The sequence below is a fragment of the Photinus pyralis genome, unplaced genomic scaffold (assembly GCF_008802855.1).
Source record: "Photinus pyralis isolate 1611_PpyrPB1 unplaced genomic scaffold, Ppyr1.3 Ppyr1.4_LG6, whole genome shotgun sequence".
Classification (NCBI taxonomy): Eukaryota; Metazoa; Arthropoda; class Insecta; order Coleoptera; family Lampyridae; genus Photinus; species Photinus pyralis.
Window position 1 is genome coordinate 15235541 of NW_022170663.1, and position 27651 is coordinate 15263191.

General features: G+C 34.7%; 1 long non-coding RNA gene across 2 annotated transcripts in view; it reads left to right on the top strand.

Annotated features, from left to right (window-relative positions):
• Positions 1–27182, top strand: part of LOC116173222 — a 43865-nt gene extending 16683 nt beyond the window's left edge. Inside the window, exon 2 of one of the 2 annotated variants that reach the window (XR_004145890.1) lies at positions 27078–27137. This is a non-coding gene — a long non-coding RNA (uncharacterized LOC116173222). Of the gene's footprint in view, positions 1–27077 lie in introns of both variants that reach the window. The other variant, XR_004145889.1, reaches the window with a different exon arrangement.
• The last annotated feature ends 469 nt before the right edge of the window (positions 27183–27651 follow it).

Genomic DNA, 27651 nt, shown 5'->3' on the forward strand with positions numbered 1-27651 from the left:
TAGCTTGACGAAATTTGGCAACAGCGCGATCTGAGAAATTTGGCGATATATTTTTTTTAAAATTTGGTTTCCTTTTTGTTATTTTTCTAGTCAAAGGTAGCCCGATATTAAATTTCGTCCAGAACTTTTTTTCGTGTTCTCGATTAGGGTTAGGGATTTTAAGAACATATTTGCCCAATCAGAAAAGATGTACTCAATAACATAGGCGTAGACTAAGAGCCAGTGACCAATTTTTAGTATAGGTACCCTAACATTTTAAAGAGATTCCAGTCAGTATAGGGGACCAATAAGGCATTTGCCCTACAAAAGGTGGTGTAAGTAGTAGTAATTTTTTGAGAGACCATTTGCGCCGCCTTCTTGGATGAAAGGTACGGAAAATCCGAATTTGGCACTAATTGATACCCACAAACGTTGTCTCGTAAACAATTTTTTTCTTGTTGAAAATCGAATTTTCATTCATATTGAAATTTACAATTTTTGAGCTTTAATAAAAAAAACGCAAAAAATTGGAACCTCGCTAAACTATGGATGCTTGTCTTTCGAATTTAGGATAAATTTGTACCCCATAATCACCTTTTTGTATCATAATTTTCCGCCTGAAATTCTAATTTTGTTTCTTGTTGTGGAAGTTCCATTTGGCGTTTTTTTTTTTATTAGAGTGTGAATGAAAATTCGATTTTTAACAGGAAATATTATAAACAGGGTGTGCATCTAAGACCCCTTGAATCATAATTCCTTTACCATAAAAATACCTAAAAAGTCTTAGAGCAAAATTGTACACAGTTACCGTCGCCATGTTTCTAAAATATTTTTGATAACCATTTCAGTATCAACTTGCGGTTTTTAAAAAATAGAATACCCCATATGTTATTGCTGCAGATTTGGAAAGTATTTGAAAAGTACTTATTTTTTTATGTAACAGGTTATACCCTTAACTTTAACGATATCGCTGTTTTCCGCAAAATTTGACAGTTTTTAGTATTTTTTTTGAGAAACTATATAATTTCAAAAATAACAATAATAAGACCTTTATATAACCAAAAAAGAAAAATGAACAACAATAGAGGTAGTGCAAGGCGAAAAAATTATGCCATCTGTTCTTCCACTTAACTTTGCTATTTTGAATTCCGATCCCAAAAAAAAGAAAGTTACATTAAGTATAAAATTATAGAGTATTAGAAAAAAAGTAAGAAAAAAAAAGAGCCTACCGCACTTACTTAACTTGTACATATATGTTTGAACCCCGTGGTCTCTTTTTTCACGCTTATTCCATTACCGTTGCCAGAAATAGGCAGCCATCTTTTATTTTTTCTAGAGAGAAAACTGTAAAATGGCCGATCTCTCTGTACCTAACTCCTACATTTTTGAAGCTAGAACAAAACCGCTTCAGCATTATTCAGGTACTTTTTAAAGTAGAAATCAATGCTGTCAGTCGTTTGTTTATAGTCCTTTTAGTAACTCAAAGTAGATTTTTTTTGGAAATTATAGTTGGCCATGGTTTTAAAAGATTGCTTTTTTCACGAACTTTCCGAAAACGTATCATACTTATTTTCAATAATAAGTTCTATGCAAAAAATGTTGTTTATTAATAAATCTTTTGTCTGAAAATAAATAACAAAAAATATAGTCGCCTATGAAACACTTGAAACATGTTGCATCCCTTTATCAAAGATTTAAAGATTTTCTAGCATTCAGGATTTTTAGTGGTCGAACTGCTTCAATTCTTTCTCAGTTTCAGAACGATATTTACATTTTATTTTTCAAAATCCCCCACAAAAAGAAATCTAATGGGTTTAAGTCGGGTGAACGTGCTGGCCATTTTATTGGCCCTGCGTCTCCACCCAATTATTAGGTACGAGTTCGTTTACATAATTTCGTCTTGTTGAAAATTAACTGTTCGTCTCTTATAAATCCAGTAAATCTTCGCTCTAATCACTAATGTATGGATATATCTGTCAGATGTAAGGGTGCCTTTAAAAATATAATATTTTAAACTATATCGGTTAGGGCAACACCACACATTAAACCCAAATTTTACTTGGGCTTGTAGAAGTATAGTTAGAGGCTGGACAAATGAACCAAATTCACAGTTAAATTATCTTTAATAAAACACTTTAGCATGTCATATTTTTCTTAGTTAGCGTATTTAGCCATTTCGAAATGCATTTTCAACGGATTTAAAATGCCACTAACATGAAGAATGCTGTCAAGTATTTTTAATAGGTGACTATTTTTTTGTTATTTACTTTCAGACAAGATGTATTAATAAGCAATTTTTTAAAACCATTGCCAACTATAATTTCCATTTAAAAAGGTCAACTTCGAGTTACAGCGCAGTTACTAAAAGGTCTAGAAAGAAACGAACTGACGGCATTGATTCCTACGTTAAAAAGTGTCTGAAGAATGCTAAAGCGATTTTGTTCTAGCTTCAAAAATAAGAAAGTAACAGAAAATTGAAGGAATCGGCCATTTTTCAGTTTTTCTTTTTAGAGCAAAAACAAAAGACGTCGGCTTATTTCTGGAAACGGTAATGGGATTAGCATGAAAAAAGAGGTCACGAGTAGCTAAGAGGTTTTAAACCCATCGAAATTGGACCACACTATACAGGGTACCTAGCGAGGTACATAGTATATCCCTTGAACCAAAAAATTAAGATTGTGCACAACTGTTCGAAAATTAATTTTCTCGTACATTTCCTGAAATATGAACTGTATATTCCACGGCCTACTTGTGTTATACCACATTTTCAAAACTAAATAATGGTTTTCAGTTATTGGAATTTATTGGTCCATTTGTAAAAACAAACTTTTGTGCTGTATCTTTAAAATCTAAGCAGGCTATGGAAAATATAAAAATACCCCCCTACTAAGAGACTATTTTTACGTAACTGTTATTCCTTCTACTTTTTGGATATTCCTACAAATGACTAGCTCAGTGGCCAGTACTTAAACATGTTATATCCTTAACATTAACGATTTCGCTTTTTTTCCTCAAAATTTGACAGTTTTTCGAAGTTTTGTTGAGAGAAACAATCGCGCCGGCGGCCAAGATCTCTTCCACTGCTACATAATTTTTTAAATAGTTAGATCGAACGTCATTTGGGTAAGTTCGTTTGATCTTATGATTAACTACAATAAGTGGGTAGAGGTCGTGGAAAAATACATTTATTTTCTTTCCCGAAACCAAATTTCATTAAATTCATTCAATTATATACCTACCTTCCCACCCAACCGAAAAAACAATAATGATCCAAATATCAAAGTTTACTTGTCAAAGATCTGCAACACACGGATGGTTGAATACAAAACTTGTCGCTCGAAAGATTTTTTTGCGAATTTACTAAAATGAAATTTCATGCTGCAACCCCATCCCCCTCCTCAACAAGCATTATTGATCAAATGTCCCTTTTCACAAAAAAAAATCTCTAACTCAATCTACTTGACCAGAAATATTTAATATACAAGCTGATATAAATGCAAATGAAAGGGCCGACCTTCACGTTTCACGTACGCCATTTTCCGCTCGGCGACCGTCGAATTTTTCGCAAATAATCCGCCTCCCAGTAGAAAATCTAATTACCGCGCAATTAGTACTCAATTTGCCTCTGATACGTAAACAACGCCTTCATAATTCAAATCCGACACCAAATCGTCGGCGGCCGATAGTGTCAGTTCTCGTCGATACCATCAGGGTAATTAAAGCGAAAATTTGTACATTTGAAATTGAAAATGTAATTTTCCGGACCTCTGAATCGGTTAATCTACAACGTGCGGATATTACTTTGCCCGACCAAACTTTTTTCTAATAAAAGACTTTTTTTTACAAAAAATTCAGTGTCACAGCAATTTTTCATGCTTGCCCTGAAATATGGAACAGTATATGTGAGATGAATTTCGGAAGAGACGGAAGCGACGTTTCTTAGCTAATCGCAGCCATGATAAAAAAGAATTGTAACTCTTTTCGTTCATTCATCTAAATGCAAGTTTCTATTCGCGAGGCGAAAAGTATAGGGGTTCGTTTATGAATATTGATCCAGGAATCTGGAGCTAAATAGTAGTATATTACCGTATAAGGATTATAGCTAGTGAAGTTGATTAGGCCGAAGGCAATTTTTTGAAAACTACGATTTCGCCAATAGAACCTATATCTATTATAGTAGATCTCCATCCTTGTTCCTCACCGCAATGATCTATATTAAAACACACAAGGAGCGTGCTGTATTCCAGTGGCGTATCAAACTTGCGTTTTTTTAAAAATATAATATCCCATATTTTATTCCAGATGTGGAAAGTACTTGAAAAGTACTTTATTTTCTGTGTAGCATGTTACCCTTCACTTTTAAGGATTTCCCTTTTTTCCTAAAAAGTTGACAGTTTTTCGAAATTTTTTTGACAAAAACTAAATCGTGCCAGCGGCCTAGTTTTGAATTGAGGCATAGACTAAGACCTCTTCCACTGCCACATAATTTTTTTACTTAACCGCAAATCGCACGCCCTAGACGATAGTTGGTACCGTCTCGTACACCTCCTACTTGAGCACCAGAGGAAGAAGACAAGGCGAGTGAAGTGGCGATCTTGGCGACCACCTTATTTGGCCCCCAAGGCCAATCCAAGAATCCGGAAAGCTTTCATCAAGGCATACTCGAACGGCACGGCTATAATGTGCAGGAGCTCCATCGTGTTGGAAAATTATTTTTCATCGAGCGGCTACAGGGACATTTTCCAAGAGTCTAGAACCTTAAACATTCAGTGCAATAATGGAAGTTGTGGTCATTAACTGCGCCATTTTCATTTTTCTTTAGTAAATTTACTGAACACTTTTTTTAGTAAACAACATGTTAACCATATTTTTCTAAATTTTTAAAAAAACTTCGGTTCGAAAAAGAGCGTCAATCAAAAATTGTATTTTTTCGATCAAGTACCCAAAAAAATTCGGTGACAGTGAAAGAGAGTACATACTTTTCGAGTACGTTCGAAATCTGCAATAAAATACGGGGCGAAATCGTCCATTTAAATACGCCACTTGAATACAGCACGCCCCTGGTGTTAAAAAATATTTTACAAACATGGCGATGATAATTATTGTTAGAGCTGGGCAGAATACTTTCAAAAAGTATTTGAATACTAAATACTTTTACTTCCAGCACAAGCGAATAGTAGATACAGATACATTGAAAAGTATTCGCATACTTTAAAAAATAAGTATTCAAATACTTTCAAAAGTATTCTAATACTATCAAAGGTATTCGAAATTAGTTTCTAGTCTATAACTTTTGATTGAGAAGTCTGATCGAAAAAGTAGGAATTGTTTTGGATTCTACGCACCAAAATTAATAAGAAAAAGTGTTTTCCCGAGAAATTTTGGTGCAGTCGATTTTTTGGTAAAAAAGGAAGGTTATACACTGCCTTTTTTTGAGGCCCTAAAAAAATTGTCTCAGATCGACCCGGAAAAAAAATTTTCTTATAGAATGTGGCCTGTAGAATCCATAATTTCAAACAGTTTCAAGATTGGGCTACTAGTTCAAAAGTTACAGCCCTTTGAATTTTCTTTCGAAATTGGTTTCTAGTCTATAATTTTTGATTGAGAAGTCTGATCGAAAAAGTACGAATTGTTTTGGATTCTACGCACCAAAATTAATAAGAAAAAGTGTTTTTCCGAGAAATTTTGGTGCAGTCGATTTTTGGTAAAAAAGGAAGGTTTATACACTGCCTTTTTTTGAGCCCCGAAAAAAAAATTGTCTCAGATCGACCCGGAAAAAAATTTTCTTATAGAATGTGGCCTGTAGAATCCATAATTTCACACAGTTCCAAGATTGGGCTACTAGTTCAAAAGTTACAGCCCTTTGAATTTTCTTTCGAAATTGGTTTCTAGTCTATAACTTTTGATTGAGAAGTCTGATCGAAAAAGTACGATTCGTTTTGGATTCTACGCACCAAAATTAATAAGAAAAAGTGTTTTCCCGAGAAATTTTGGTGTAGTCGATTTTTGGTAAAAAAGGAAGGTATTAACTGCCTTTTTTAGATGCTCGAAAAAAAAATTGTCTCAGATCGACTCGGAAAAAAATTTTCTTATAGAATGTGGTCTGTAGAATCCATAATTTCAAACAGTTCCAAGATTGGACTACTAGATCAAAAGTTACAGCCCTTTGAATTGAAAGGAAGGTTAAGTATTCAAATACTTTGCGAAGTATTCGAATACTAAATATTTGTGAAAGTATTTGAGTTACAAATACAAATACTGCTTCCATAAAACTATTTAATTACAAAGTATTTGAATACTTTAAAAGATTTGAATACTAAAAAGTATTTACAAAATCGAATACTGCCCAGCTCTGATTATTGTGTACAATCTAAGACTTGTTTGGTAAAGCAATTATGATCAGAGGGGTCCTGAAGTATAGCCACAGTGGTAAAACAGTAAGAATTTAATGTCCCTGTTTTTTCAAAATTTTATCCACGACATTGGATTTGACTTGTCCGTTAAACTTCTTCACTTCTATCTTGAATAATCGTTGACAAAAACGTTCAAAATTTACCATACTGTCTTTTTATGTAGGAATAGCTGATGTCGTAGATGAGATCCTTGCGATACCTCCATTCTCACTAAATGTATCATTGTCATGGGAGAATTGCCGCAAAGTACGAAAAACTACTATTAACTATAAGGTTAGCTTAAATTAAATATCAGTGGCGCACCTATTCAATTTCAGGGTGGGGGGAGATCTCACCTCATTCACTTTTAAAAATTACCTCTTGTCTTACATGTACTAATGAGAGACCATTATGGGAGATTAAAAATAAACATTTTTGCTATTATTTTTACTTCTAGGTCAAGCTCATTAAAACGTTGTTAATTATATTAGTTAGCCGTATCGTGTTGATAGCGTTACAGGAGTTTGTGTCTGAAACTAATTATATTGTTGGCAAATTAGATTACTCACTCTCGAAGTGTGCTTAAGTTTTTTTTGCTTGAAACGTAGTTAAACATTGTCGTGTACTAACCAATCAAATGATGAGTAGAGCACTTTAACTTTTTTGCTTAAAGTTTATAATTTCCCTAACGGGCGGCGGAAAAACTTTTCAAAGCCATCATTTTGAGTGGTTTCGGCCGAATTCGGGTATTACTTTTCACTCTGTAAATTGTACCAGAAGAGTCAATTTGGTGAAACCTCATAAACGTCAAAACTTGAAAATTAACTGTGCGTGAAAGGGTTTCGTTAAGCCGTTCCATGTATTTATTTCGAAAGTTAACGTTGGTGTTCATTTTGCAATAAAGTTACTCGATCCTTTCGAGAATTTCCGCTGTCGTTCTGGAAAGGCGCCCTTGTTAAGAGTTTCAAAGTCCTCGCATCGTATAGAAAACTTCCATCGCTACTGAACTGACACCAATGCTAGAAACTACAACTTTATTTCGGTTGGAATCTTTGTCTAATTTTATTAATTGCCTAAACACAACTTTAACATTCTTTCCTTTCCTTTGTTGCGCAAGTTCGCAAATTCTCTTCAAGTTGTTCTCGAGGTTCCTCTGTTCTGTTAAATTTCTTTGATGTTCTTAGGCTGCTCTCCTCAATGCCCCTCTTCATGTTACTCTCAAATTCATTGTTCCTCTCTGATCTTTAGTTCCTGTCATCTCTTCGTGCTCCTAAAATACCCTTCATATTCCTCCTAAGCTTCTCTGAATTCCCTCATCAGCCGCTGTCCAATTGTCTCCCAAGTTTTTCTTCAGCTTCCTCCAAATCAAGTCAATTTTCCTCATGCACTTATCCTTTAATCACGCATTAAGTTCCCCTCAAATTGTGCCATATGGATAATCAGCTACTGGACCGGCCTCATTCATTTATTTATTTAATACGCGTGTGGTACTGTGGATTTTTCACCTGGTATTTACAATTATTATATCACGGGACGGTATGTTTCAAAGGAATTGTGAACAAATAATTGTTCTTATTGTTCTACCTTATCAGATTTTATGGCGCGCACATGTCTCATGGTATTACTCTATTTAATTAACGCAGAATTCTGAATGTTTCTGGTCGAATACTCCAATTGGGAGTATTCGTCACTGAAATGATAAATTACATCATTACGGAAATTGCCTTAATTAAATCACACTCCTTCTAAGAACAATTCAGCTGCAAGCAAACGTAATCAATTTGCGTTCATTAAATCTATGGAATGGCATTCCGTTTTACTGTAATTAGACGCACTAAACGCCTTATTACTAGTAACGTAATTGTTCTCGTATTGTTAAGATCACACTTTATATATTTACAAGAAAAAAATTCAAAGCTAATATCGGTAAACCAATTAATATAAAGAATATGATACGTAGTTAGACGAATGCAATTGAATTCTCACAAAAAAATAGTAGGTAATGCAGCTAAAATCGTGTCTCAATAAGTATATTCTTCAGCTAGTAAAATTAGAGATATCGAAGCAATTTACTCGAGTAATGTTCGACAAACGGTCCGTTAATAGCTGCGATTATCGAAGCGTGGGTCTACAAGTAGTCGTTGGCAGAATCGAAGTAGAATTTTTTCAGCCGGTAATGTAGAAACTCATCTATGGCATGACGCGCGCCAATGTCAATCTTCCTAAAATGGAGGGTCCAAGTAAAACTTGCATATGATCCACGTACTGCGTAGGTAATATCCAGGTAGATCAACGTATAAAGTATTCCAAAATAAACTTAAGAGAGAATGATTGTTGTTTAAACAAAAAAAATCGTTGAACGCCCAACACAAATAACTCCAACACATTTGCAAATATGTGCTGCTAATAACTGAAAAGACATTAGAATTTTAATAAACCACTTAATCACTTTCTTTTGCTAACAGCATAAGTGGTTATTGCAGAACGTTTCTCAAGGTTTTGGCCTTCGTGTAATTAAAAAATAATTACATCCTGAATCGTATAAGTAATATCAAAACAGATTTTCCTTTCGGGTGTCGAATCCTAAGCTTATTCTTCCCAATGAAATTCTACCACGATAATTAAGATTTAAGTAATTAATATTTGCAACCGCTTTCATTGTCGTGATAAGTGGGACACCCCCTATAAACAGATACAGGGGACCTATTTATAGGATAGGTTTATCTGGATACGCAAATTAGGCACCAGTTGCAGACAATCCAAAAATCCAATTTAATTGACTATTTCTTGGATCTCCTTTACTCCTAGGACTTCTATGGTAATGGTAAGAAACGAAAGTCAAAACAAGTAACCGAAATCGCCATACACCGCGGCTTTTTCCCGTTGTTAAATTTCCACTTAATTACATTTTTTTACCTATTTTGTTACATTTACGCAGTGTTGCCTCGAGATGATCGATTACGTAAAGTGAAGCCATAGCGTACTACTTTATTATAAAGTAAACCGGCAGCTACATTAATGATAGGAAAATTACTTTTATATCTCATTAAAAATTATCCACGAAGCGGTATTTTCCTCATTACTCTCAAGTTTTTTTTTCTCCCACCGTTAATCTCAACGACAGTTTTACTTTACATTATCTAACTTCTTTGTTCACCCCTTTGTTGCCTCGAGGGATATTACGCTACCACTTTCCGCTTTTCTACATCGCCGTCGGCCTATTTTCTTTCAAACTCTCTCTCTCCAGCTAAGTAATCCTGCGAGAACCAATAAAAGGTCGCGTTTTCCTGCGTTTCGCAATACCTCTTACAAATAGTAGGGGATGTCTCGTTTCCTTTATATTTGTTTATACACGAAACAAGAATTATTTATTGATATCTTAATACTTTGAATCCTAGGAAACTTGACGTCGCCCGCCGAGAGATTTACTCTACTTGTTTAAGGGGGGGTTACCAATATTGTTACGGAATTTTATTCGATTTGTGCTTTGTATTTCAAAATGAAACGGTGACATGCCCGAGGCGATTTGGCAAGAACTTTGTTTCGGAAGTAACTGAAGAAGCTTTTTCACGTTACGTATCTACGTTACGATAATTAGGCAATCACGAAACGTTTTGGTTTGATAATTTCTCTAAAGGCTGGTTGCATCAACATATTTGATTCGGGTTTAATCCCGATCCTTCTTTGGCACTATTCAATTAAAGTATACAAATTGCCTCTAGTGACGATCGTAATATTAAGTTTGCTAAAATCGGTTAAGCCAAACTTGAGATATCAATATTAATGTAAAAAAAGGTTTGACCCCAATGATATATAGATTTTATCGTTTATTGAATTCTATGAAATTTTCATTTTTAAGGGTTGTTGCAGTCGTACATAAAGCTTTGTATATATCGCGTCCATAAAAAGGCTTTATGGGGACTCGCATTGTTTATTTATGCCTCGCTCGCAAGCTCGCTCGGCTAAATAAACGGCTCGTCCATAAAGACCCAGTTTATGTACTTGATATATAAATAGCTATTGTTTTTTTGGTTGGTTGGTTGGGTTAAAAATTAATTTTATCTCTCATTGTATTCTAATTAAAGGTCTCAACGAAAGCAACCATTTTCTACCAACTACTACCCTTCTTTCTGTCCTATTATCATAATACGGGTAGGAGGGGGGTGGGGAGTGGAACTAGTTTTATCCTTCATGGTACTCTAACGAAAAATCTCAACGAAAGGAATTAATTTCTACCAACCGGTAGCCCTCCTAATCCCCGCATCTCGATATCTTGTAAAATTTAGACCAACAAACATTCTATACCTTTCAATTTTTATTTTTAGCATTGGAAATGCTTATGTTTTGTATATGGGCATGAAGTTCTGCGACAGGTTTGCTTTTCTAGAAGCATCTTTGGTTAAAATTTCAAAGAAATATCTCCATAAATAAGAAAGTTTGAATTGCCCATTAATCGTCAAGATTTTTGATAAACAGATAAACGGACGGACAGAGAGAGTGGCTGCAATAGCGCAAAATGGGCTAAAGAGGTGCATTTAGGAGTATAGTACAAAGTCAAAAGACCGCAATTAAACCAGAATTAATACGAAAGTAGGATGATCCATATTTGGCAATTTTTTTCACTTCATCATTAGGGGATGAAGTCTACACCGAAAATAAAAATGTCTTTAGCGGAGCGTAATAAGAAATCGTGATTAAACCTTTACAAAACTAAAAGGGAGGTACACATATTTCATTTTGGCATTTTTACACTCGGACCTAAATCTTCCCCAAACACGAACAAAGTGTTTCTAAGAAAAGAAAACAAGTACAAATTGTGCACAACCCTTGTGCAGGTAAAGCGCATTTTTTTAAACACCTCTACGAAATTTCTTCCATAAATAAGAAAGTTGGCACTGCACATCCTACACAAAATCAAATTTGGAAAATGGCGCTACATTTGCTTTTATTCCAAGTGGCTATGTTTCAAATTTTATTTAAATGCCCAATGGTTATATTTCTTCCAAACGTCCCAATCGCCCTTTGTAGATACTTTCCTTTGACAATTCACTTTTAAGATATAAGGAATTATAACCGATCACAACAAAGGATTGAGACCTTTCATTAGAGTACCATGAAGGATAAAACCAGTTCCATGTTCCAGTTTATTTCTTAAAAAATGCGTTAAAAAGTGAGTTAACACAGGCGGGTTCAATAAATGATTCGTGTTTGACAATAACGATTGTAGGAAGATTCGCCTCTGAAATATTCATCCCGGAAAATTTCTTTCCAAAAGGGTCGCCTATGGAAGATTTGTCCCCGGAAGATTTGCCCCCAGAACATTCGGATTCGGAAAATTCGCTACCTGAAGATTACATTTGATTTTCGCCTCACGAGGGCTCTAGGGTAGGGACGTTATAGGAAGTATAAAACGATACGGTCAAGTTCTTGACAGAATTTTTCTTGGGAGCGAAGATACTGTCGTCAAATTTTCATAGGGCCGATTTACTGGGAGCAAGTACTCCGTTGGCGATTTTTCTTGAAGTCAAACCTTCCGCGTGATGAATGCGGTGAAATCTTTCCGAATCTGCCTGGGGGCGGATTTGCCGCCACGAACAATAGTCAATAATTACCCATTAGGGCAGTGCTCGGGGTAGTGTATACTCAACTCTCTAAAAATTGTAGAAAAAGTGCACACGGAAAATCGCTGAATGTTCGGACTGTTTTCAGTTTTTTTAAACTATGCATTTTTCGACGAAAGCCACTAAGCCCAACCGGAGCTCCGTAGGTCAATTAGTTACCAAATTATTGCTCTTTGAAAATAGGCCATTTTTCCAAAAAGTGAAAAATTGAGGTTCCTTATTGCGGCTAAACCGTTGATCCTACGAGTAGAACTAATAAAATAGTAGGCAATTTAATTAGCTTCAAATTAAGGGCAAAGTGGGGTCTGTAGGTCTCTCAAAATCTCTACCCCTCAGGGTCATTTCCTTAAAAATTTTAAATGACAAGTGGTGTCGAGTAATAGCTTGTTTGAAAGGTCTTTCGAAGCGCTTTATTTTGACGTTTCCTTTTTTACAATCGGTTGATTCGTTTTCGAGAAAATTAGTCGCAAACTTAATATGTTGTTCAGGACGTAAAACTGAACTAACACCCTGAATTCAAAACCCCCCGATTTAAAAACCTCCCTATTGTCTGGAGTAGTGTTTCTCACACTTTTTTGCCTGGCGGCACACTAAAATTATTAAACAATAAAAGTCGCGGCACCCCTAGTATTATTTTTTTGCTTTTTTACAGTTAGTAAAGAGATGAAGGATGAGAAGTCTTTACAAAAATAACTTCTAAACACAAAAGCATTTAAAACTAGTTGTCAGGTAAACTCCTGACTTTATTTTCCGACTACTTTTAATAGTCATTGCAATTATCTTTGGCCATGGTATGACATTTAGAAAATGCCCCCTAGCGCCTTTATTTTGAACCCGACGCCTTTTTTGTAGACCTAATCAAGACACATCTTTTTTGTAATTGACATTTTTCACTCTGATGACTTTTAGAGAAAAATTAAAAAAATTTAGAAAAATAAAATAAATGGTTTAACTTTTCAATTCAAAACTTCTCAAAAACAAAGGAACTCACAAAAAAATTGTAATGAACTGTTTTGTAGAGTTTTTTAAGCCATTTTGGTCAGTGTATGAGAACAAAATTTAAAAAAATTATGACTCTTAAAATGTTGACACCCTCAACAACCTTGAAGATGGTTACGGATCAAAACCAAAATAGGACGTTTTCGATTCCCCATACCACCCTATATGCACCCCAAATATAAGTTATAAGATTGAGAAAGTCTGATGTAATGCAATACCAGCATATGATTGATTAATGAATTATGAACCATAGAAGTAAATACAATAGAAACTAAAAAACAGAATTGTAATAAAAAAACGAATATTCATTTTTTTATAATTATTTTAATTCCTTTTTTAATTTATGTAATTTTAAGTTTATTAAGTAAATATTAAAAAATTTCGCGGCACCCTTATGAAGTGCTTACGGCACCCACTTTGAGAACCACTTGTCTAGAGTATAATTTGTTCAAAATTTACTTCATGCAACAAAAAAGTGATTTGGTACATTTTTGGAATGCTATTTTGAGGCAAGGCCTACACACCCCGCTTCGCGCTTAATTTGAAGCTAATTAAATTGCCTACTATGAGGTCTAAAACTAAAATTTTCTCTTTTTGGAAAATATGGCCTATTTTCAAAGTGCCATAATTCGGTAACTAATTGACCTACAACGTTCCGGTTGGGCCTAAATTGCCACACATTTAATGCTCTTTAATAATGTATGTATGTTTCGTCGAAAAATGCATAGTATAGCGGATATAAAGCAAAAACCTTTGCAGTCGACCGACCGACCAAACAGCCAAAGTGTCTATAAGCGCCACTTTTTTTCAAAAAAGCGCTAAAAATTATTAATTTTTTCGTTAAAACGCCGCAATTAGTTTTCCACTCGGTTCCCAAAAATTCATGTGGACACAGGCGATTGGGGCACCGTTGCGGATGACTGCTATTGGATTAAATTTGAATTAGTATCGATCAAGATATGTTAGAACAAACACACATTTGTTAAAGGGAAAAGGCACATGCTTATTGTACTCGTTGTCATAAATTTGTAATACATTTTGATACATCTTGTACCAAAATGTTTGGAATTTACCGCTTTTCAAGATTGGTAAACGTATTTTAGAAGATAATTTGGAAAATGTTCGATTTTGAGATCGTTCAAAGTTCAATTTACAACGTATATTAAAATTTAAGTTTTCAGTTCTAAAGACTAGCTGATCTTAACGCGAAAAACTACAACAAGTTAAAAAGTAATCGTAAACGATTTACATAAAGCGCATTTCCACTTGCATTCATTTCCCATTTGTAAGATGCAACTTCTGTTAAAATCGTAGAAATCCGGCCACAAATATGAAAGATAGCATTGCACATGGGCAATCCATTGTTGACGTGCTATTTCAATTTCAGTTTATGAGAAGAATTTCATTTCAATGCTTTTCTAAATAAGAAAGTTGGAACTGCGCATGCGCAAACCTAAATATTAAAACTAATGTTAGATTTTCCTTTGTTCCAAGCGCCTAAGTATCAAATTTCACTTAAATAGTTCCATAGATAAAAAAGTTGGCACGGCGCATGCGCAAAATAAAATTTTGAAACTGGCGCTAGATTTTCCTTTATTCCAAGTGCCTATGTATCAAATTTCATTTAAATTCTTCCATAAATAAAAAGTTGGCACTGCGCATGCGCAAAACCAAATTTTGAAATTGGCGTTTGATTTTCCTTTATTCGAAGTGCTTCTGTATCAAATTTCGTTTAAATTCTTCCATAAATAAAAAAAGTTGGCACTGCGCATGCGCAAAACCAAATTTTGAAATTGGCGTTTGATTTTCCTTTATTCCAAGTGCCTATGTATCAAATTTCGTTTAAATTCTTACATAAATAAAAAAGTTGGCACTGCGCATGCGCAAAACCAAATTTTGAAATTGGCGTTTGATTTTCCTTTATCCCAAGTGCCTATGTATCCAATTTCGTTTAAATTCTTCCATAAATAAAAAAGTTGGCACTGCGCATGCGCAAAACCAAATTTTGAAATTGGCGTTTGATTTTCCTTTATTCCAAGTGCCTATGTATCAAATTTCTCTCAAATACTTTTATAAGTAAAAAAGTTTGCAATTCGGCTTATAAATGGTCGAGATGCGAAAAGGGCACTGTGAATTTTGAATCGATTTGATTCAACTTTTGGCATTGCGTATTATATGGCTAAATCTATGCCCATATTGAATTTCATGCAATTCAGTTCATAACTAACGGAGATTTAAAAGCGATCGAACATTTCTAAACAAAGTTATCGTTCACACGGACAGATAGATGGACAGACAGACAAAGGAACAGACGGACAGACCAACCGGCAGGCGACAGATAGCAATGCAAAATTATAAACGATCTCTAGGATCGTTAATAAACGGCAAAAGTGTAAAATTATAGAACATGTAAAAAAACGGTTTTTTTTTTTTTACAATAACTTTTTTTGTAAGCGGTACAGAAAAAATTCCTTCCTTGGTACAAGACTCGACACCATAACGAACCAAATAGCGCAAAAAGTAGAACAATAGCTCTTAAGATAAAAAACTAGTAGCGTCGCAAAGTTAGCGGACGGACGGACGGACGGACAAAGTGGCCACAATAGCGCATTTTTTTTTTATTTTTGTGGAAATGCGCTAAAAAGGGATACTTTTTGCAGTTTGCGTTTGAATTTTACCCAAAAATTACACGAATTATAGGGCCTTAATTTGAAAATAGTCAAACTCGAGTGCACGTACTTCCACCATTACAATTTAGCTTCTTTTCTACACACTTGGGGCAAATCAAATGAAATATCGAAGCTGAAAGTAATAATCTTCCCACAATCGTGATTGTTGAGGAATCCTCTCCTCACATCACTTTATGTGCTCATATCTCGGCGTCCACCCGCACAATTTATGTTTTTCCATTAAAGCCGAATAAGCGAGGGAAAGATTACTTGCGGCCAATAGAGCATCCGCGTGCGGTTATTAACTCGTTCGACAATCTTTGGATAAACACGATATCTTCGTCTTATATAAAAAAATTCGATTATGTTGTGGCCAAAATTTTCCCCAAACAAACTCCCTCGTAAAAAAATGCGATAAATTCTCAAGTACCGAATTAGAATTTCAGATGGCCTGTCTATTGATAAAGAATGTATGTCTCCTATAGTAAAAGGGGTCCCATGAGAGTCTGCGCCTTTTACCCACGGGTTGTTTATTGTGTTTTGTGACCCGCTGTGACTGCGTTCAGATTCGAAGCCATTCACGCCGGTGAGTCATAGGCAGTCAGTCAGTAGCTCGCTGGAGTTCCACAAGGCGATATCAAACGTAATTAGCGTCCCGCTCCGTTAATGATTCACGTTGTCGTTCTTAATCATTCGTGGGTGAGGTGACGCTCATCGTCGAACTCGCAGCTGCTGCAGTGTTAGAAAATTTAACCCCAATTACATTGTAATTATGAACAAATTGTGTTTTGTTTATATTTAGCTGGAATGCATCGGATATAACTAGTGCAATCTCGTTTAATTACAGCTAATGAATGTTAATTGAGTTATGATCTCACACTTTCTCCAATAATTTGGATTATTACTACTCACTGAAGTTTATCGACAACCAAAGCGTCCGTCCACCTCGACGTCCGTGTGTGTGCCACAAAGGAAAATCGAAAAGGTAATTCAACTTTTTTTTTTATTAAATTCGTTACGAAAGTGTTACAAAATAGAAAAGCCGATAGGACACTCAATCGAGTTGTCGGGAAGTAAAATCGGCAAAGTGGATGTTCGCAATCTTTCATTTTATTGCCCATCTTCCAGTGAGTAGTTTTCCCTCATTTTGTTAGAGAGAACTGTGTTAATATTTCCGGAATTTTTGGTTTTAGTGCCCTTTTCACGCCAGTTAAGTCGCATACTTGAGAAGCAGGGATGGGAAACATCTTTGTAATTCGAAGAACAATTTTTCGAAAGGGGTTGGCCATATTAAAAGCAAAATGGTCGTGAAAAATCGTTTTTACGAAAATATAGCAAAATTGTTTTCGCACACTTGCACAAAAATTGGTCCTCCACGGCCATCGAAATTGCAACTTCATGAACATTTTTCGAGGTAACTAAACACCCGTGCATCGTATTTATATAAGTAATGAGAGAATGTTTCCGGAATTGCGTTTGAAAAATCCAAATTTTCATTATCCTCTTAATAAACAAACGAAAAAGTCCAAGAAACGGTCAGAATTTAAAAAAATACGTAATTCTGTTGGTTTCCGCCATTATTTCCAATACGGGTCATATTCCCTTTTATATTGAATACAGGGTGTTTTTTTGGGAGCTTTAGTTAAACGTTTCTGGGAAAGTAAAATAGGTAGGTTTTTGAAAATTTGTACTTAGGAGTTACTCTGAAGGCCGAATCGATGTAAAGTATTTTCAAAATGACCGCACTTCCGGAAACACCGGAAGTAGATAGTAACTTCATTATTTTAAATGGCAACCCCTATTTTTTTATTGCATTTTTGGATTCTACGTGAAATTTCAATTCTTTTGATACCCATATGTCGATATCTGCCGTTTATGGTTTTTAAGTTATTTTGACTTTAAGAAAAAAAAATGGCGCATGCAGCTGGTACATTGATAATTGATTACTTGAAAAAGGTTATAGTCATGGCAACCCCTTTTTATCAGTGCGTAGAGAATGAATAGGACTTTCTTTTAGTGTACTTAAAAAAATGTTAAGTTGCGTACAACCGCACCTATGGAGATCCAAATTTAAGAAACTTTAAAGTCTATAAACTCAGTTTTTTTAAATGGAATGACCCTGTTCTTATTATTGCATGAGATAGAGAATCGAAATTGGCATATTTTGATATTACATGTTCCTATAGCTATCTTTAACAGTTTCTGATTTATTCCCATTTCATTGAATTGATCTAGGAATTGATGCGATTTTTTTCGCATTTTCTTAGTTGGCCATGATTTTATAACAATCGAATTTTAAACAAATCAAGGAATGGGTTCCTTAATATCATTGATTCTAGTCTAAATAATCCATTAATAAATAAGTTTGTTGTTAAGGATATAGGACGGAAAATTTTTTGCAAAATCTAGATAGGGTCGTTCAACTGAATTTCTTAAACAACGTATAAGTCTGGAAATTAAGAGACTGTTCTAGCAACAATGCCAAACCAAAAATGTTTCAACGAAGTTTTTTGTATTTTGCATTGAATTTATTTTGTTAATCTTGCATTTGCAATTCAATTCATTCTCTTAAATATTCTCTTGTAGAGCTTTGTATCACTTGTGCTTCAACGGTTTGTAGTGCATTTGGGAGTACAACATTTCCAAAATTGATACAATTTCGTTCCAGTGTTCGAATGAATGTACGGCAAGCAAGTGCCGCGATTCTGTCCATTTCACCATAAATAACAATTAAATTCCAAAATAGGTGAAACCACTCCGAGTCACTTTTCGATTTTTGAAAAACCTATGTTCACCTATAACAGTAGGTGACGGATTAGTGTCACTAGATTTGTTTAAAATTCGATTGTTATAGAATCATGGCCGACTACTAAAAAGAAAATCCGAAAAAAATAGTGTCAATTCAATAAAATGGGAATAAGTCAGAAACTGTTAAAGATAGCTATAGGAACATGTAATATCAAAATATGCCAATTTCGATTCTCTATCTCATGCAATAGTAAGAAAATGGTCATTCCATTTAAAAAAACTGAGTTTTTAGACTTTAAAGTTTCTTAAATTTGGATCTCCATAGGTGCGATTGTACGCAACTTAACTTTTTTTTAAGTACATTAAAAGAAAGCCCTATTCATTCTCTATGCACTGATAAAAATGGGTTGCCATGACTACAACCGTTTTCAAGTAATCAATTATCAAGGTACCATCTGCATCCGCCATTTTTTTTTCTTAAAGTCGAAATAACTTAAAAACTATAAATGGCAGATATCGACATATGGGTATCAAAAGAATTGAAATTTCACGTAGAATCCAAAAATGCAATAAAAAATAGGGGTTGCCATTTAAAATAACGAAGTTACGATCTACTTCCGGTGTTTCCGGAAGTGCGGCCATTTTGAAAATATTTTACATCGATTCGGCCTTCAGAGTAACTCCTAAGTTCAAATTTTCAAAAACCTACCTATTTTATTTTCCCAGAAACGTTTAACTAAAGCTCCCAAAAAAACACCCTGTATATATTGTGTTTGTTGTTGAATTCTATCGACAGCGGGTATAAAATTCAGCTCTTCATCGAAAGTTATCATGTCGTGAAAAGAACTTTCTATGGATACCTAGTTGAAAGAGGACACTTCCCGAGATTCCTTAAATGTTTTTGAGATATAAAAGTAATAAAATAGCCCTTCCGGCTCAGGTTTTGTAGTTGGGGAAATTAGATGCGATCTGTATCTTGAATGTTAGAGATATTCAAAAATTATCTCTCACACAAAGGGCAAGGAAGTTTACATAAGCATTCCAAAACACGGTCTTTCCCCGGGAAGGTTCATAAACAATGTAATTATGAACCTTTTAAAAGTTTGAACAGTCACTATTTTTAGGCAATTGGGATTTTCGAAAGAAAAAAAAACCCAAAAAACCCGATATGAAAATATCGTTTCAATTATTAACGGGCGATCCAGCTCGTTCATGATTTTCCTTCCGTCCGTCTGTGTACATGATAATGACGGGACTAAGGAATTAAATTTTGGTCATTTGGACTTTCTGTCCGTTCGTCTGTGTTATTGTCTATATTGGTTTGAACCCTGTATTCATATTGTTACTGTACGGTACCTTACTCGCCCAGAAGCTTTTTTTGGAAAAATTGCTTATCATTTTTTTTAAATCTCGCATAGAGCGAGCACAGCAAATGAGTAAAGATTCCCAGTTTTGTCGAAATCAGAATTTTTCGCGTTCCCGTTTGTCTTTGAGTATACAGGGTTCGTTTTTTTGATTTTCACTATGGGGATCTCGTAATCCGTAAGGGATCGCTGGGCAAAGTGGTCTAGAATCGTATACTGATTAATTTTCCTTTTCAAAGTTTCTTCTACCTCTTCAAGTAGCGAAGTTATGACCAAAAAAACCGAAAAATTCCACGTTCATTTATTTTCAATCAACTTTCTTATTTCTTATGGACACCATTTTGGATTATTACGTCACTCGATAGAGAAAAAAATTACAGAAGCAGTGATACTAAACACTAAGTATTTGGCATCGCCGATTTTGTATTTTTTTTCCGCTATCAAGTGACATTAAAATCCAATATGGCGTCCACAAGAATTATTAAGAAATAAGAAAGTTGATGTGATTAACATTTTATTTTAGCACCATCAGAAAGCTGTGAAAAAATCACTTGTAAAAATTATTTTTTGGTATCTTTGAAAATAAATGAACGCCAGCGCATTCTCGAAAATGACATTTTTCAGTTTTTTTAACCATAATTTCGGTGTAGAGCTATAAAAATTTTGAGAGTAAAAATTAATCAGCATAAAATTCTGCATAACTTTGTCCATTTATGCGACTTTGGATTTTTTACGGTCTACGTCTCTTCGAGATTCCTATAATGAAGATGACAAAAAATTCACCCTGTATAGCAATTTTGAATTTTTTGTTTTTGTAGTCCTCAAAAGAAACATAATCTGTAGGTGTAATAAAAATATAATCGCCCCCTCGTAAAAAATGATTCCTCTTCACTCGCACAAATTCGCGAAGTTCGGAATAGAATTCCATAGATTTGCAAATTTAATATGAAGTTAGCACTACTTATTCAGCCCCTAAATATGCGAAATTAGAGGCATGTTAATCAAACAAATTGTAACTTCTTAATCTTCATCTCCTTAACCCCAAGAAAAGAACATTCCCATAGGAATCGATTTGAGAGACAAAAACAATGTAGACACAATCTCGGGCCACTTTTAGGGAAAAATTAATCACCCTTACTCTACTGCGTGTTTGCCCCTCGTATAGAAACTTTAAACTTGATTTAAACATCACTTTCATTTTTAATAGACCCAAAAACGAAATAGAAAACCAACCTTAGTAATATTGGGGCTAGAATCAGTTCATAAACACACCCCCATTTCATTTTATTTTCCCAAGCTTCCATGTTTCTTTGTTTTTATTCTAAAATATGTAAGTACCAGCAGTTACATAACAATGTTGAATTCTGATTAATTACGTTTAACGTGGGATTTGTATATTATAAACAACCATCGTGTATATAATATCTAGAAAAATTACCAGCTGGAATGATGTGTCTATTTTATTAATTCCTCCCCGCAAACCCTAGCTAACTCTTTAAAAAGCTATTTTTAGTCCTTTCGGGGAAGGATTACTGCCTCAAACGTTTTAACCAAATTGTCTATGTAAATACTGTTCATTTGTTGAGTACATCAGCTCATTTATTTTTATGGCGTTCTTTCATTAATGACGCCCTCATATAATTGTTTGCTTTCAATCGTAAAAAAAACCTTTTTATTGACAATGGTACACGTGTAGCTCTATTCTAGGCTGTGTAAGTTACTCACAGGATAATCATTACTTAGGTATCCTGTGAAATCTTAAAAGACTTTCACTTGTTTTGAGTTGTCAATCATGAGCTTTCTACTATTCACAGTTGAGATTTCGGACAGATGTACGGACAAAACTGGCCATTTTCTAAAAATTGACAGTAAACGATAGAATTGGCGTAATTAATTAGCTCTACACATATTTGTTTCACTGAAATTTACTGGGAGAATTCGATTAATTATTAACTTCAGCAGAATGTTTTCAAATATTGCGAATCAAACAAAAGAAGTAGCGAGCAGCCTAATTAAGAGCAAATTATTTCCCTCGCATAAGGCGGTTTCAGAGTTTTTTACTTGAAAACTTTTTTAATTTAGTTCCTTCGGAATCTTCACGACGTTTACAATGAAAATGCGAAACTTTTTATTCAACAGGTGTATTTTGCTATAATTTCGTATTTGAATTTTAAATTTATTTACGGTGCATTGTCGTTTAGTCCTTACCGAAATTTCGGTTTTTACGAAAAATACGATTACACTACGGAAATGACATAATAAAATTCGTTAATATACTGCTAGGAGCTTCCTTCACTGCTCGTATGCTTGTCTCCCTTCGAGATTTAACAGTGAATGCATTTTGGTACGCTCGAAAATGATCAAAAAAAGAAACAAGGATGGGTCTACTTTTCGCCTTGGCTGACCTTATGGTTTTCATGCAATGGAAAAATGCCAGACATCGGAGCGCCAGCAATTCGATAAAAAATCAGTCACCGACAATAAGGGATGAAAGCAGATGCGACACATTCTTTCCTTGATACTCCTCCTAAACTCGTCTAGAACGTTCCGTGATTTTATGTAAAAACTTTCCGTTTGGCTATTTGAGCAAATTGAAATCCATCCATGCCGAAGTTCGCGCTCGTATGTGATAAATTTACATGGTACAAGACATGTTATAAATTCATTAGTTTATATTTAAAATGATTGAGAAATAACGATCCAGAGAACTTGTGCGAAATCGGCTTTGAAGTTCTACTAGAAATTTTTTTGGAAATGTTGCTATTTTCTTCTGCTTTTTTTCCTGTCTAGGAAATATCTTAAAAAGCGTTTGTGTAATATTCAGACATTTTCTTCTTGCAATGTTCTTAAAATTTCTCTTAGGAATCTTCCTCGGAAGCCTGCATACGAAATCTTCAATTTTCTTAGTTGGTCAAAATCTATAAGTCGTGGACACCGTTTTTTTAAAATTCGGTTTAATGGCTCGTCGGATACTAACAAAAACGATTTTTGGGATTTTATAGATGAAAATCTATAACAAAATGTGGCTTTTGGGTCATTCCGCGGAAATTTTAATTTGAACGATTTTGAGGGTTTTTTAATAAATTTTTTTAGTTTAATTTTTTTTAGTTTAATGCCACAAACTTTTTTGTGGTGGTTAGATCTTGGCGGTTGTGATTTTTTATTCTACAGGCCGAAATGCGTCTCTTTTTTTGTCGGTCTGCGAGAACGTTTGTTTCGCTTGATTAATGCTTTCTTTCTCTCTTGAGAGACCAGATGAAAAAGTTTTTCGCTATGATGCATCGATTTTAAGTTATGCACAGGGTGGTTCAAATTTGTGGTTCCCCATTGGAATCTCCGTAAGGATCAAAGGTACAATTTATATTATTCAGGGCAAAGGTGTCCATTTTGGTGATTACAAAAAAGCATCTGGATCTGTCATCACAATTTTCATAACACTAGGTATAGAAGCTCCATACTTTCTTATTTCTTATAATCAAAAAAAGAATTCATTTGAATACATCGCCATCGTAGCCAAAGATTTCGAAATTTTAGATACTGTATCGTTGAGGAGATCCAATGGGAGCCACGAATTTGAACCACCCTGTACAAAGAATCGAAAAATTGAACCTTCAAATCTCCTCTTCCCTCACGCATCATCCCCGGAGGTTAGAAAGGCTGTCCTATTGTTTTTGAGGGAGTTACTTTTTCATTGTACCTAGACTTTTATCAAAATTGTGGGATATCATTTCCGCCTAATTTACAGGGTGGCCATATGAAAATGGTACTCGAATTTCTTTCAGAAAATAACATAGGTAGAGGTTCGCGGTAACCATTTTTAACCGGTAAATCACTTTGTTAATGTTGTGTACACATGGCAGTTAATTTATTAAATGATGTTTTAATGCTGCTAATATCATGCTAATGAAATGAATGTCTATTTAATACAATTAATGCGTGTTTAATGAAATTTAATGTAGCCAATGCTCCTGCAATTTAGACATTAATTTAACGTTATTTTAATAATGCGTTTAATTTACATTTAAGGCCTTTAGTACAGCATACAGATACGTAACAATTAAATATTGAGCGATAGAGGGGAATGTTTTTGCAATTTAAATGCGCTATTCTCTGATTTTCAAAAAATAGTTTCAAAAATTCTTAGGGAATGCCAAGAAAATTCTTATTTTGACGGAATTTGGACGAAACCAAACTTAGTTCTGGAATGACGATGAAAAAATCATACACTTCTAATTATTCCGACGAGAAAAACACACGTCATAAGAAAAATACTTCACTCTAATATTCAATTAAAACAACCAAAACAAAAACTGATTTACAATTTGCTGAAAAACCCCCAGATTCCGCATTTTCGGCTAGATCAAATTTTTTTTCCGCGCGCCCCGTTTAGAAGTGTACGTTCTTGGAGTAGGACTACTAGAAATGCTTTTAGAAAACTCAAAAAGGGCACATCCTAGTCTAGGTAAATCTCACAAGTTCAATCCTTTTCTTGGTTATGAATAATAATAATAATAAATGTCTTTATTGATTAGCAGTTCTACATTTGAGGAATGAGGAAGGAAATGAAAAAATCTCTAATTTTGAGACTTTTAATGGTGTAACTCCCAAACGATCCATTTTAGACCTTTAGTTTATTTGGAAAAATGTTTGTATTGGTTTCCTGTAATCACCCAATTTTTTTGACATACGTATACTATACAGGGTGTTACATGTCAGTAGGTAAAAAAATTTTGTGGTAGAGGGGATTAAAACAAGCTCTTTTGCCAAATAAACCGAGGGTCCAACGTGTTTCCTTTGAGAGCAACCCTAAAAAAAGTGGTGGAATTTGCTTTTCTTCATTAATTTTTTTCTCAGCAACCATACGAGATATAAAGACTGGTGGCGCGTATGCTGTCTCCGATTTAAAAAAAATAAAATATTTACATTAAAAAGTTAAAGAAGAAATGCAAACTTCGCCACTTTTTTGAAGGTGGCTCCAAAACGAAACCCGTTGGACCCTCGGTTAGTTTGAAAAAAAGTAGTTGTTTTGATCCCCTCCGCTACCGAATTTTTGTTTACGTAGATGCCCAGTGGTATGCAGTCAACTACACCACCCACCTAGTTCAAACAGTCAAAATTGAAATTTCACATCGTACACTTCCGGCAACTGCGACAAAGAAAAATCCCAATATTGACTGAAATTATAATTTGGGAAACTCGATGGCCTCGATCAACTTTCGAAAATTCCAAGGAATTTATCACACAAATTTTGATCCACACTGAAATACAACTTAGGCACCAATAGAAAAAATCTGACATGAACACTATCTGGGTCGCACAGTGGGTTCGAATAAATACAATTAATTTATTGACAAAAACAAAAATGAAAAATTAAACGAAGAGCTTGGTTAAACAAATTACCCCACACGCAGACGACAAAAAAAGTAAGAAAATCTTGCTTGCACCATTAAAAAAAAACGTAAGTTTGGTACGCCACTGGTGATCAGAACTATTTTAAAAACATAATTGGGCACGATTTTGCCGCCTATGGATTTTCTCTATCTTGTGAAGTAGGGTTAGAAGGGAGGTTTAAATTTGTTTCTGTTTTTGGATTTTTAATGAAACTTGTATGGTTAAAAAGCAATGTCTACATTTATCCTAAAATATAAAAAAATTTTTGTTTGTTAATGGTGGGCATGTTGCATTTAAATTCTTCGAGAAACCAGTCAAAATCTTATTTTGCTACCCGAATCCAAGGGTCTGAATCTTGCTGTATTGCTGATATTTTCCAAGAAAAATACTGCCAATACGTCCATTAGTTTGAGAACTTATTAGATAATGGCGATTATATGATGGGCGAATATTTCATGTATAACCATAGAGTTTTCCATTTTCCAGGAAATTATTGGTATTTTCGCATGATTAGGACGTTGTGCGCGGGTGCACCATCCTGTTGAAACCAACAGTTCTCAACTTTTAGTTTTTTTTGCATGTGCCTTATATCGTATTCGCAATCAAAAATGCTACTGAATACAGTGTGTACTTCTTTATGGGCCATATATTGTATTTGATTAACATTTTTAACAATAAAGTATTGAAAGCGGCTTCTGGTGGAAAATCCCAATAGATTTTGTCAATGTTAGTCATGTCAATTTTATGCAGTGTACACAATTCGCTTTGGTGGTTTTCTGCTCGCGTTTTATATAAGTGTGACCAAGAGAAAATGTTGGAAATTATGTTCGGGGGTGGCTACACGTCTTTACAATACGTATGTTGCCTTTTAAGTAAAACCAAGCTTTTGAAAATCCATGAAAATGCGAATGATTTTGATGACCACATTTATCCCATGTCATTTATTTCAGAAGATACGTAGGAGCATTTTCCTGATCTTTATGAATATAATAATCATAAAATGTTAAAGAAAATCCCGTCTTTTCTGTTTTGGGAGCAATGTTTTAAAATACTCCTCGTATTTACAAAAATTTTTAATTTAGGATTCATCGGAACGTAACGACATCATTATGTTATTAACTTGTTCGGAATTTACCTCTTTATCTATCAATTGAATAGAGGTGTGTTATTATCAACATTAGTCATAGTTTACAGTACCAAATTTGGAAAGTGGCTCGCATTTGTATAATTTTGTTTAGTCGTGCCGCGTCTGGTAAATGTGACGGACGTGCTAGAGTGTAACTTTTACGTAAGTTTTAGCAATTTCCTTGACAATTTTGTAAAAGGGCTCTCTGTCATTCTAGAACGATGACAAGAAGCACAATGAACGCCGCCCCCATTCAATCAAGCCAATATACACTTCACTAATTCGAAATGAGTCATCTCCTTATTTGATTAATTCGTACATAATGCAGTAGGGAATGAATTAAATTCCGGCAATCCTTTAAATTTGAAATGTCAATCAATTCCATTACGTGCAGCTGCAGGCAAGGTAACCCAAAAACATAGCACAAGGTGCAACAAAAATTTGACTTACATTCTCTAAAACCTATGCAGATAGTTTGTTTAAAAGTAAAAGTTGAACCGGTTACTTTGTAATTATGCTTATTGTTTCATAGTCTCAGGTATTTCATATCAACAAAGTGCAACTGCATTGTTCGTCCAGGTACCCAATACTTTTGTTCGTTCAAACGGAAAAGTCTCTTAGGTCAATTTTATCCAGCCTGACAGCTTGGACAAATCCGCCGTTACCCCCGATTTCTATTATTTACACTCACGGCCGCCATTTTTTAATGCATGGTTAATGTCCTTTTGTTTACAAAATGGACCGGTTTCCGCATGTCGATTTCTTAACCATATGGCATCTTGTTACAGGAGTTGGATTACCTTCTGGAGTCACGATGCGGGAGAAGAAAAGTGGCGCACTTTCGAGAATGCAGAAACTCAAGAAAAGACTGTCACATTCCTTCGGACGACTAAGTAAGTAAACAATTGGAATGTTTGAATTGAATCGTTACGTAAGCTGCATCATTCATATTGTGCACGGTATGTGTCATTGTTTTATATCTACCTACAACGTGGAAGTCGGTTTCCTCTAAGGTCACGGAATTTGTAATGGGTACACCTACATTGAAATTCATTTCCATAATTGAGCGAATCAAGTGTGTAAAAATACATATGGTTAGGTTACTCACTTTGTTTGTTTCCTGTACGTTTTTTTTTACTTAAATGACCAAAATAGTTATAGAGCTCATAACGCGCCCCAGGTGTTCCTGTAGATACATTTTAGCTACACTCCTTGCAAAGTCAACTTTAAAATATTAAAAAAAGCTGATTCTTAAAATTTGAACTTATTGACTATTCTATTATCCATGCTTATGTACATACTGTAAGCCTTGGCTGAACTCCCCCCCCCCCCTCCCCCAAAAAAAAAAAAAAAAAAAATTAA